Source organism: Phocoena sinus, chromosome X (genome assembly GCF_008692025.1).
Source record: "Phocoena sinus isolate mPhoSin1 chromosome X, mPhoSin1.pri, whole genome shotgun sequence".
NCBI classification, from domain to species: domain Eukaryota; kingdom Metazoa; phylum Chordata; class Mammalia; order Artiodactyla; family Phocoenidae; genus Phocoena; species Phocoena sinus.
The window spans coordinates 110,382,204-110,394,712 of NC_045784.1; positions in this window are offsets into that span (position 1 = coordinate 110,382,204).

Sequence of the window (12,509 nt, forward strand, 5' to 3'; positions counted from 1 at the left end):
CTACTTACAGGACGTAAATTCTTTCAGGTAGATAATGAAGTAAAGATTGCCCCAAAATGCTTGTAAATTCGTATTAGATTTGAAGAGCTTGTGAAAATGAGGCGGGGGGCGGGGCGGGGAGAGCGGGGAGCGGGAATCCAAGGCAGAATCTCCACCCACCAACCACATTGATTCTTTCCTTCTGTCGCCTTCCTCAGCAGGGCAGTTATTACCATGATGAGCCACTGCTACTGATCTGAGCGAGTGGCATCCTTTAGAGTAAGATTGGAGTGGGGAAAACAGTTGAGGACCAGGGTATCAATATTATACAGCAGACTTTAAAAGACACTAGGTCTGTTTCCACTAGGATGGTGCTTGGCTTCCAAATATAAAGGGAAATAAGAGAGAGGGCTAAAGGTGGCCTTTCCTTACCGGTCACACGGTTAGGGAGAGTGCCCAGATTGTCAGCTCTTTTCCTGAGCTTGAATAAAGTTTCTCTAGGGTGAAGGTATTTGCAATGAATACAAAAGAGACCGCCAACGCTCTTCCCAAAGCAGTTTTTTGTGTTAGTTGAAGGACCACGTGCATGGTCAAGAACTATTTCTCCTTTTACAGGATTTGGGTCCTACATGATATGAAGCAAAATGCTACCTAATGATAGTTACATTTGACACTTTCATGGCACCCTTCAATCAAAAATTTTAAAGGATTAAAAAATCACTAGGTAATTCTCTTATGAGAGAGATGTGTTATAATTAATTTGTAGGGGAAAGTATGTCTTTATAAAGGTTCTATTGTTCCCCAGCACTCATGCTGATTATAATCATCGGTTTAGTCTTTATGAACCTTATGATCAGTATCATTGCCTCCAGTTCTCCCCTTTAAATCCTGGAGGCTGCTGGTATTGCACACACTTGGTATGGAAGGGAGAGGAACGTCCCTCAGCCCCATCAGGCCCCTGGATTCCCAAGCCTGTGTACGCCAGATGCCCTTGGGAGTGGCACAGTCACCCCAGCTGCCATCCTTCTAACTGGGGAGCGGACAAAAAGAAACCTCCACAGCATCCAAACATACTTTGTCCATATCTCAGGTGCAGATGAAGCCCGGGGCGTCCTGGAATCAATGTGTCACGGCAACACATTCCTGAGCTCTGCCCCTCCCTCCTCTGGGTCACATTCCCTCTGGGATTAAGTGGCTGTGTAGGTCAGGCTTGCTTTATTACAATCTATTATTATTTGTGCTCACCTTTAAAAGAAAAATAAGGAAAATGTATATGGACAAACATTCCATACCGATTCCTTCTATGTCATTACATCATTTTATATAATCCCCAAAGTCTTAATACCCACACCCAACTACACTGTGACTATAAACTAAGATCGTTTTTTTCTTTTCTTTTCTCTTTCTTTTTTCTGTTTGCTCTTCCACAAATCTCTAGACTTCATGCGTCCAAATCGGTTTTGGCCTCTTTGAAGGGGAGTTACAGTCACATGGTGAGCACTCGAAACAGCATGGAATAAAGGTCCAGGCTTCCACTGTGTGGTCACATATATTCTGGTGTGCTTGTTTAAAAGCACCTGTCTCCATATTGATGGTTCCTGTGTGAGTGTGTGTTCATGGTGTGTAGGTGTAAAGTGCTGTCTGAACAACCTCAGATCCTGAGTGCTGCCACTGGGTTGCAGCTTGCCTGTTAGTGTTGCTTCAGACATCTCTTCTGTAAACACCCAGAGACCCCTTCAGTACTATATCCAAGAACAGACCCCAAAACTTAGTCCGCATCCTGCGGTCAACTCTTGTTTACCCTTTTTTTCTCTCTGTTTACTTTAGCCTCAACCCTTCCATGCCCCGTTGCTCTCCTACCCACACAAGTGTCCCTTCCCACCTCACCTACCTGGCCTACTCTCCTCTCCTTACTTTCTGGCTATAAATAAACATATATTTGTAGAATGAATTGATGAACAAAGGAGAGAACAACGGACACCCTGTCCACACATGACCAACTAGTGTTCTTAAGCAACAGCTGTTTCCCTGAGGCCTGGGCTGCTATCACTGACGCAGAAGAGACAGGATGGTGTGCATAGTAGAAAGCTCCAAAGCTTTACAGCCAGAAGGACCCAGGTTCAAATCCTGGCTCTGCTACTTAGTAGCTTATGTAAACTACAGCAAGTAATTTCTCCTTTCTGAGCCAATCTCCTCATCTGTAAAATACAGCTAATGCCCACTTCATAGAGTGATAAAGGGGATTGGAGGTAATGTGTGTGTGCTAAATGTCTGGCATATAGGAGAAACACAATCAATGTCGTATGTTCTAATGACGTCTGTATTAACTGCCGTTTCCCACCTCCCTCCTTGACCTGCACTGCTGACTTGGGGGAGAAAGGTAAGAAGAAGGAGACCCATTCTTCACTCTGTCGAACGCTTGTCATCCATGTGCCGCATGTTTACAGACCCTCTAAATCCGTCACTGAAATTAATCCTTATCTGACTGGCCACTTAGTTTCTCAATCCCCGGGGAACCCTACTGCTGCTTGGGAAAAGCTTGGGCTGTAATCTTGGTCTAGTAGAATGGCTGTTACGTAGCACCATCACCTCAAGTGAATCCTCAATATGGCCTCCACATTATTTGTTTCAACAGGTGAGAGATCAACGGCATCTCTTTCATTATACAACTTCTGTGTTCACATCACTGTGCTGGGATTGTTGGCTCCTGTCAGAGACTGAGAAGCATCTTAAAGACGCCACCGTGTGAAAGCCAAACATACAAAAAGTCCAATAAAAACTGCCTGGGGTGACAGGGAAGGTGCTATCACAATGCAACTAAATTGCTCAAACCCAGCCTCTGCTTCTGCCTCTGATGCCTGTCTGCTCTCACTGGTTCTGAATTTTATTTCATCTCTAGATTGTGGATTTCTGACTCCACCAGGAATGATTTTAGATGCTGTGTCAGACCCCTCAACACTAGTCCTAAGACTACCCTCTCACTAAACAGGAGTCATAATAACATCAATAGAGACCATTTATTAAGGACCTCCTCTGAGCCAGGGATTGTGCTAGGTGCTTACAGCTTAGGCTCCTAGATTATGGTCTAAACTTGATGTCTAAGTGAGAGCATCTGCTACTGACCCAGCACAGCCCTAGCCTCCCACTCTTCCCAGCCTTCTCATTCCAGGAGCTGACCTCAAGGGATTGTGTAGCCCAAAACTGTAAACTGGTTTATCGGTCAGTTAAGTATGTGTCAAGCACCCAAAGTTTGCCCAGCCTGTACTAGGCACTATGGGAAATACCAAAGAAGTAAATGACATGATCCCAGGCTCTAAGGAACTTCAAATATTCTAAGCAAAAAAAGACCAGCTCATGTGAAGTCATTAAAGATAAACATGAAACAGGGCAATTGAGTCCAATTCTCAACCACGCACAGCAGAGTCTCCAACCTTTTAAGGAGAGCTTGCCTCAGAAGGGTGTACCCTCTCAAATACTGTTGATAGAAGAGGAAATTGGAAAAATCTTTCAGTAAGGCTGTTCAGTAGTATCTCTTAATATTTTTACATTATATAACCATTGACCCAACAATTGTACTTCTATTGAGAAACACTAGCACATATGTTCAAAGATATATGTACAAAGATGTTCACTATAACATTGTTTGTCATTGCAAAAGTTAGCAAACAAAAAGTTCTTTAACTGTATACACAGGAAAGAGTAGACTATCACCTTCCTGTATGTATGTGTATATATTTCAATAAAGATTTTACATTAAAAAATTAAGTATCTATCTGCTGACATGTAAGTATGCCCAATATATACTAAGTTTAAAAACCAAGTATCTAAACTTTTATAAAATCCAAACTTTATAAAATTTAAAAAACCATTTTGTGTAAGTGTATGAGTTTATGTATGTATATTTTATTTTAAAAGTCTGGAAAGGTATTTACTGGACAGTGGTTACCTCTGAGGAGTGAGAGTGATGAACAAACTTTTAAGTTTTACTTTATACACTTCTTTCATGTCTGAATTAGTTGCAAGGAGTATTGTTAATTTTAGGACTTAGAAAGATTTAAAAAATTATTATAAGGCTGTATACCTCTCTTTCAATATGGCAGAATGACCACATGCATTTATATCCACTCTCTCCTAAGACACCATTAGAATTATAGTAAAGGGATTAAAAAGGCATAAGCTCATAACAAAGAAGAGAAGAGGGGCATTAGATGACAGTATACTTCACAAATGTCTGGAAGACAGAAATTGGAGGAAACGGTATTGACTGAACACACAAAAACTAAGGCTGATTCTGGAACCAACCAGCCCAGAAAAACACCATACAGAACATAAAAAGAGTCATCCAGGAAAAAGGGAAGTTGGCAAAAGAGATGGTATGCTTAAGAGCTAGGAAAACTGAGGATACAATAAAGACACAGAATGCAAGAAATAATCCAAAAAGAGGCAATGAAGAAACGTCAAGAAAAACAAAATCTGTACAAGAAGTCCCTGGATCAAATGTGAAAATGTGAAGAATTGGATAAAATTAACACAGGAAGTGGGCTTCTAGACAAATAGAATTTATTCTGAGCACTAGACAAAATGAGAAAGCTGGGAAATAGCAGAGATATGATAAAGACAGCATATGTTTAATCAACCCACAGCAAAAAAAAAAAAGGCAATCAAAAACTCCAGGAAAATACAAAGCCTGCTGCATATTCACCTGCCAGCAACGGACACAAGAGGCATTCCCTCCCTGCAGCTACACTTGCTGTTTGTTAGTCTGATGGTTAAGAAATTGTATCTCGTTTTAATTGCTCCAGGTATTGGTGAGGTAGAGCATCTTTTCATGTGTCTTTCGTCCATTTTTATTTCCTGTTTTAAAAATTTCTTATATATATCTGTTTCTCATTTTAAATTTTTTTTACCTTTTGGTGTCATTTTTGCTGATTTATTGGAGTTTGCTGTAAATTTTGAATCAGTTCTTTGACACATATTGCATTTTTTTCTCCTATTTTATCACTTATCTTTAAGATATCTTGTGTAAAAGTTTTGTTTTGGTTTTTGGTTTTTGGTTTTTTTTTGCATTATGTGGGCCTCTCCACTGTTGTGGCCTCTCCCGTTGCGGAACACAGGCTCCGGACGCGCAGGCTCAGCGGCCATGGCTCACGGGCCCAGCCGCTCCGTGGCACGTGGGATCTTCCTGGACCGGGGCACGAACCCGCATCCCCTGCATCGGCAGGCGGACCCTCAACCACTGCGCCACCAGGGAAGCCCCTTGTGTAAAAGTTTTAAATTTTGTTTTAGTCAAGTTTGCTAAAGTTTTTTTTTATATTTGCAATTTCTTACTTTATATTTGCAATTTTTATTTAAGAAGGCCTTTCCTACCCCAAATCAACAACATTTTTCTTCTATAGTTTTACCTAATGATTTGGAGGTACTTTATTTTCCATTTTTAGCTCAAAAAAGACATTCATACACAATTCATCATTAAGGTAGTTTTCGATGGGACTGAAAACAAACAGCTCCTATTTATTTGGGAAGTTCTATTCAGCATTTGAAAAATATGAAGTCTGACATGTTAAAAACCATAATTTTACTCATTAAATTCTACTTATCACGAATCATAATTGTTAAGGAAGGACCTACATAGCAAGTCAAATTTTAAATAAAGTTTTGTTCTAGGCTAAAAAAAAATTCAAGGAAAATACAAAACTGTTCAAAAATGCCACTTTCCAATAATGAAGACAACTAGAACATGGAGTGATATAGAATAATTGATGGAAGTTGTAACATGAAAATGTAATCAAGGCCCATTTCTTGGCTTTACACTGAAAACTCTACAACTGTAATAAGACAAACACTATCTTTTTTGGTTTTTAACCTTTGGAATCCAACCTAGAGACAATCACCGGAAACTTAATTATGATTACAAAGTATAAAGTAAATGTCAACAAACAATGAAGGAGCATAGGGTACAGAAATTGAAAGGTAGATGAAGTTAGGGGAGGTGGAAGGATGTGTAGAGGCACTAATATTCTAATTTTAGAAAGTATAGACTCAAGAGATTCGATCTATAGATGATGGAACAAGAAATAGAGATTTATGTGTCTTATATAAAGGCACGAAGATAACCAAAAAAGACATGCAAACAAAAGGATACACATTAAAATGGTTGTCTGTTGGGAAGGGAATTAAATAGAGGAACTAAAAGCAGTGATGTATTAGGAGGAAGAGAGAAGTGGTTGCTGCAGTGTAAGTGAGCTAAATCTCCATTTATTAGAGCAGGAAGTCACTAGATGGACGATGTCTAGACCTGGTCAACCAAGGAAGGACGTATCATTTAGAGAAAATGGATTATTACAACACTCCCCTTACTGGTCTCTCTGCTTCCACGCTTGCCCCCTTTTGATCTATTATTAACACAGCAACTAGAGAGATTCTTTTAAAAGTTAACTCAGACCTTGCCACCCAATGGCTTCCCATCTGTGAAATTATAGAAAAAATTTTTATTGGTCTCTGCCCCCCAGTTCCTGGCAAAGAGCTCCTAAAACCCTTGTCATTTCCTGGGTGATAGGAGTGTCTTTTGTTCTAATGAGGCAGTGCTGGGTGGGCTCCTGGATGGCTCCTGGATGAAGGCTGGTCACCAGAAAGACAGAGCCATGATTAGTAGCTTGGAGCTTTCGGTCCCACCCCCCATTCTCCTGAGAAAGGAGAAGGGCTGGAAATGGAGTTAATAATCCATCATGCCTACGTGATGAGGCCTCCATAAAGCTCCCAAGAGTCTGGGTTCAGAGCTTCCAGGTTGGTGAACACATCCATATACTGGGAGGGTGATGCACCCCAACTCCAAGGGGGCAGAAGCTCCTGTGCTCAGGACCCTCCCAGACCTCGTCCTATGTATCTCTTCACCTGGCTGTTCATCTGTATCCTTTATCATATCCTTTTATAATAAACTGGTAAACATAAGTAAGTGTTTCCCTCAGTTCTGTGAGCTGCTCCAGCAAATTAATTGAACCCGACGAGGGGGTCATAGGAACCTCAGATTTACAGCCCATCAGTCGGAAGTAGAGGTGACAACCTGAACTCACCATTGGCATCTGAAGCTGGGGGGGAGGCAGTAGTCTTGTGGGACTGAGCCCTTAACCTGTGCAATCTGATGCTCTCTCCAGGTAGAAAGTGTCAGAATTGAGTTAAAGTGTAGGACTCCCAGCTGGTGGCACCGAGTATTGCCTGTTTTAGGGAAACCCACATACACAACTGGCGTCAGAAGTGCTGTGAGTATGGCAGTTGTGTGAGAGTAAAGGAGAAACACAGGAAGGAAAAACAAGGTGTCTCTAATTCACCATCTCATTCAGAACAAAAGCCAAAGTCATTACAATGGCTTACTAGACCTCAGCCAGTCATCTGCCTCAGCATCTCCCAAGCCCTGCATCTCCTGCTACTCCCCCTTGCTCACTCTGCGTCAGCCCCAGTGGCCTCCTTGCTGTTCCTTGAGCAAACTGGACATGTTCTATCACAGGACCATTTTGCACCAGCTGTTCTGTCTGCCTAGAATGCTCTTTCCCCCAGATATTTGCATGGATTGCTCTATCACCTCCTTCAGGTCCTTACTCAGAATCTCCCCTTCTCAGAGAGATTTTCCCTGGCTACACTATTTGAAATTGCAGGCCCCCACCCCCAAGAACTCCCTATCTCCTTTTTCTGCTTTTTCTCCATAGCACTTACTGTCTTTTAACATACTATATATTTTAATTATTTATCTTGCTTATTGTTGCTCTCCCCCACTGGAATGTAAACTCAATAAGAGCACGGATTTTTGTGTTTTGTTCACTGCTCTATCCCCAGTGCTGAGAACAGTGACTAGCACACAGTAGGTGCTTGTTATGGGCTGAATTGCATGCTCCCAAAATTTACATGTTGAAGTCTCAACCTCCAGTACTTCAGAATGTAACGGTATTTGGAAATAAGGTCTTTAAAGACGTGATTAAATTAAAATGAGGCCGTTGGGAAGGGGTCATAATCCAGGATGACTGGTATCCTTATAAGAAGAGGAAGAGACACCAGGGGTGCACATGCACAGAGGAACAATCACGTGAAGACGCAGCAAGAGGGTGGCCATTTTTAAGCCAAGGAGAGAGGCCTGGAACGGATCCTTCCCAAATGGCCCTCAGAGGAAACCAAGCTTTCTGGAACCTTGATCCTGGACCTCCAGGCTCCACAACAGTAAGAGAATAAATTTCTGCTGTTTAAGCCTCCCAACCTGTGGTATTTTGTTATGCCAGCCCTAGCAAACTAACACAGTGCTCAATAAATATGTGGTTTGAGTGAATGGATAAACAGGTTGATGGATACTACAGGAACATTAGAAAAACCCAAACCAGAAATCGTTAAAAGTGGTAACCCTCAGGGAATGGGACCACAGGTGGGGAGGAGTGGGGCAGGAGATAGTTGCTTTTTATTGTAAGGAAGCCCTTTGGCACTACTTCATTTCTAACCACATGAATGTATCACTTTGATAAACATTTATAAGTGTTCATTTTTAAAAGGCGTTTTTACAGAACAACAACAAAAAACTACATAAGTTCACCTGGGGACGATTTTGCACCAGAGGACCTTGGCAACGTCTGGACGTTTTTTGGTTGTCACAACTGGGGGTGGAGTGCTACTGACATCAAGTGGGCCGAGGCCTGGGACGTTGCTAAATATCTTACAATGCACAAGACAGTGCCTCACAAAAGAATTATTCGACCCAGAATGTCAAGAGTGGTCAGACTGAGAAACTGTTTTACATAAATGTGTGGATGATAGCTCCATAACAAGTTACTAAGGAAAGTTATGGCTGTTGAGTAAATAGAATTAACCTCTGAGAAGAACATCATGGAGGAGAAATACCATACTATCCTACAATCCATTCTTTGATGCCTCTGTTAGAGAAAAATTCTGGACTGACGGAAGTACTAGGAACATGGAAGGCATAGAGGGGCTGACTGACCTCTGTCCATAGATCCTTATACAAAACTTCACTACACACAAACGCAAATGGCCATTCATCCCATATTACTTCACTTTCACTGCACTGCCTCTTCCTGCCAGTCCAATTCATACCCTCGGCTCTTCACAAATCAACATTCAACACTCCCTTCTTTCTTTTATCCCAAACTCCAAATTGAAGATTTCCCCCAGACCACAACACATGCTGGAATGCCTCTTCCACACCTTCGAGGCCAAGGTTTCTCCCTTCTGTTATTTACACAACACCTTTCTGATGAAGCCTTCTCCAACTCCTTGGAAAAGAGTGAACAATTGCTCACTGAGTCCATACTGAGTAAAAACAGAACACCTTCCTGCTCAACAACTAGAAAAAGAATCTACTTTTTCACATACACAACTAAGTAAATATTTAATGTATGGATCTGTTAGGTGTTTCTGTTGCTGTGTAGTCCTGATAAATGAATCTGCGTTAGTGTTACGTCCAGTTAGAAGTGGTTTAGACAAATGTCTTGTGATCTGCTTTGGGTATATGGTTTCCAAGGAGGGATGTGACAACGAGCAAGGGCAGTCACTGTTCCTTGCTACTGCTTATAGCATTAGTTTTCACCTCAAAGAACAGCATTTTCATGCTGCCAGGTACTGAGTGCCAGCAAGGGAAGGGAAAGATCTGGTTCCACCATCAACGCACTGTGGAAGATCTGTAGAAGGAAACACAAGAGACTGGTAATAGTGCTTGCCTTCAGAGGTGGAAACTGGAGAACTTGGATATAAGGGTGGGAGAGAAAGCTAATTTTCAGTGTACACTCTTTTATAGCTTTGGAATTTTGCTCCATGTGCATATATTAGCTATACAGAAATTTTAATTAATTTCTATATCAATGTACCGTACAAAACTACAGTATTTGGATCTCAAGCCAAACCTCTACCCAGCTACAAATGGATACAAAATTATCCCATTTCTTATATTCAGAACTAAAGTATTAAATATATATTCAGACAATCTGTTAGACTGAATCCCACACCGAGAAAAAACTAAAAAGAAATTAATGTTTGTGAAGATACGTTCCTTGTTGATGTGATTTTCTTTGAATTGTGCTGAAATAGACAGAAGAAAATTGTCTATAGTAAACTATAATGTCCATCTACTTCACTAAAGCACTAATTTTAAGGACATTTAGAGGTCTGAGAAAACGCAGTGACAAAATTTTAATTACATTTTAATATGATATATAATTGATTGACCAGGAGCTTTTAGCACTCTGTGTTATAGGTGACAAAAGAAGACCATTCTATCCAGGAATAAATAGTCTCTGCCTTGTTTTAATTTGGATGTAATGATGATAGAGACCAAATCCCTTGGCATGAGAGAATGCTTTATTGAGACCTTCATTTCCTGAAAATTTCCACGTTACCCAGTGACTGTAAAACGGAATGTCACAAGTTAAAAACAAACAAAACAAAATAGAAATGTCCCTTGTCCAAACTGAGCCTCTCTTATGAAGATACACTCCTTTTTTATATGAACTTGAGAATGTCTACCAGATCTCTGGCCATCCAAGGTAAACGGTCACTAGTCTGATGTATCTTTCCCTGGAAACTCCACAAAATTGACTTTAATTCCCATTAAGGAACCTCACCCTACTGGCACCTCTCATCACATCTTGCTTCTAATCTCTGAATTCATTTGCATAGAAGGTAAGCTGAAGACTAATTTTCAAAAGGTGATATGAATATGTTAAAAAAAAAGAACGTGCTTCTTAACTTCTCTTCTAAATGCGGAAGGAAGCTGGCTAAGCTGAATCAGCTAAACCAGGCTATCTAACTACCTGGAGCTATTCAGTATACCTTTGCCCTTCTACTCTCTGTGTTTCTGTTCCGGGTTGAATAATATCCCATTAGTTATTATATTTCTCTGTAGAAATTTGATCTCTGTTATTCTAAAATAAAAAAGGTATCTCTTCCCTCTTACAAAGTCTGCTCCTATCTGATAACAGCTTAATTGGTTGTGCGTGTAACTCTGATATGTTCGTCTGCTCGCTCTGCCATAACAAAATACATAGACTGGGTCGTTTAAACACAGAAATTTATTTTCTCACAATTCTAGAGGCTAGAAGTCCCAGATCAAGGTACCAGCTTGATTAGGTTCCTGGTGAGAGCTCTCTTCCTGACTTGCAGACGGCTGTCTTCTTGCTGTGTCCTTACGTGGCCTTTTCCTCTCTGGCATGCAGAAAGAGAAAGAAATGGAGGTGGGGGTGAGGGAGAGAGATCTGGTCTTTCTTCCTTTTCTTATAAGGACACCAGTCTTATTAGATTAGGGCCCCACCCTTATGACCTCACTTAACCTTTATTGCCTCCTTATAAGCTCTATCTCCAAATACAGTCACGTTGGGGGTTAAGGCTTCAATATGTGAATTGAGGGGGAGGGACACAATTCAGTCCTTAACAACTGGTTTAACACTAAAACAGATTGTTTTATATTTTAGTAAATTATCAGTTTATCAGAGATATATATAGGGAGTATGTAGCTACCTACATATATACAAACATAGAGAACATTAGAACCAGCCAAGAGGCAAAGTGAAAAAATTGTTTTGAAGTTGGTAGAGATGGTGCATAGAATGCATTTGGGGAAGGAAGAATAAGGATGTTAGGGAGGAATGGGAAAAATCAGCTGGTGGAATAAGAAAGGAGGAGCAGCAGCAACCTACACTGGCAGTCTTTAACCAGGAGAGTGTTGAGTTGCTAGCAAAGTCTTGCATCGAAGCAAACAAATTCCACAGGATTGAATAAGCTGCTTTGATTCCTTACTCCTCCCAATATTCACTGGGGCAAAGCTCTGTCTGGCAGGCTGGACTATGAACATTGGCCTAACCTGTCCCATCCTGATTGCAGGCTCACAGGAGAACAGCAACTATGTCCTTTAACTCAGTTTCTACAGTATTATTGGGCAAAAAAAAACATTTAAATGTTTTCAATGGTGATGATTATAGGAAAAATGGAATATAAATGGCTACTGACATGTTTCATTGTAACAACTTTTATAACCCCATTATTAAGGAGATGAATATCTTCATATTCCTAAATAAGAAGTAATCACATGTCTAAAGCCTCTTCGCCCCTCACTTATTTTGTTAAAACGCTATTCTCATTTATTTTCCATCTTTTCCCCCTGGGTGTGCATTAGTTACTATGGAAACATTGGGATACCATAGTTTGAGCATATCAACATTCCCAAGCTCTATTAGAGTATGAAGCCAATTTACATCAAGGTTATCATCAGGAGAGGAGTTGCTGCTGAGGGTTATAAATGAATGCAAGACAAGATGAAATGTATGGCACTGCCAGGCAAACACGAGCCTCACTTAGCATCACAGAAGGGATGAGGCTCATCTCATCTGCCCACTCTGTGTACAGAATTCTGACTGTAGTTAACAGTGAGGTCTTGTTGGTCCATTGGTATTGCTATAACAAAATACCATAAACTGAGGGGCTTATAAACAACAAACACTTATTTCTCACAGTTCTGGAGGCTGGGAAGTCCAAGATAGGGAGGCAGC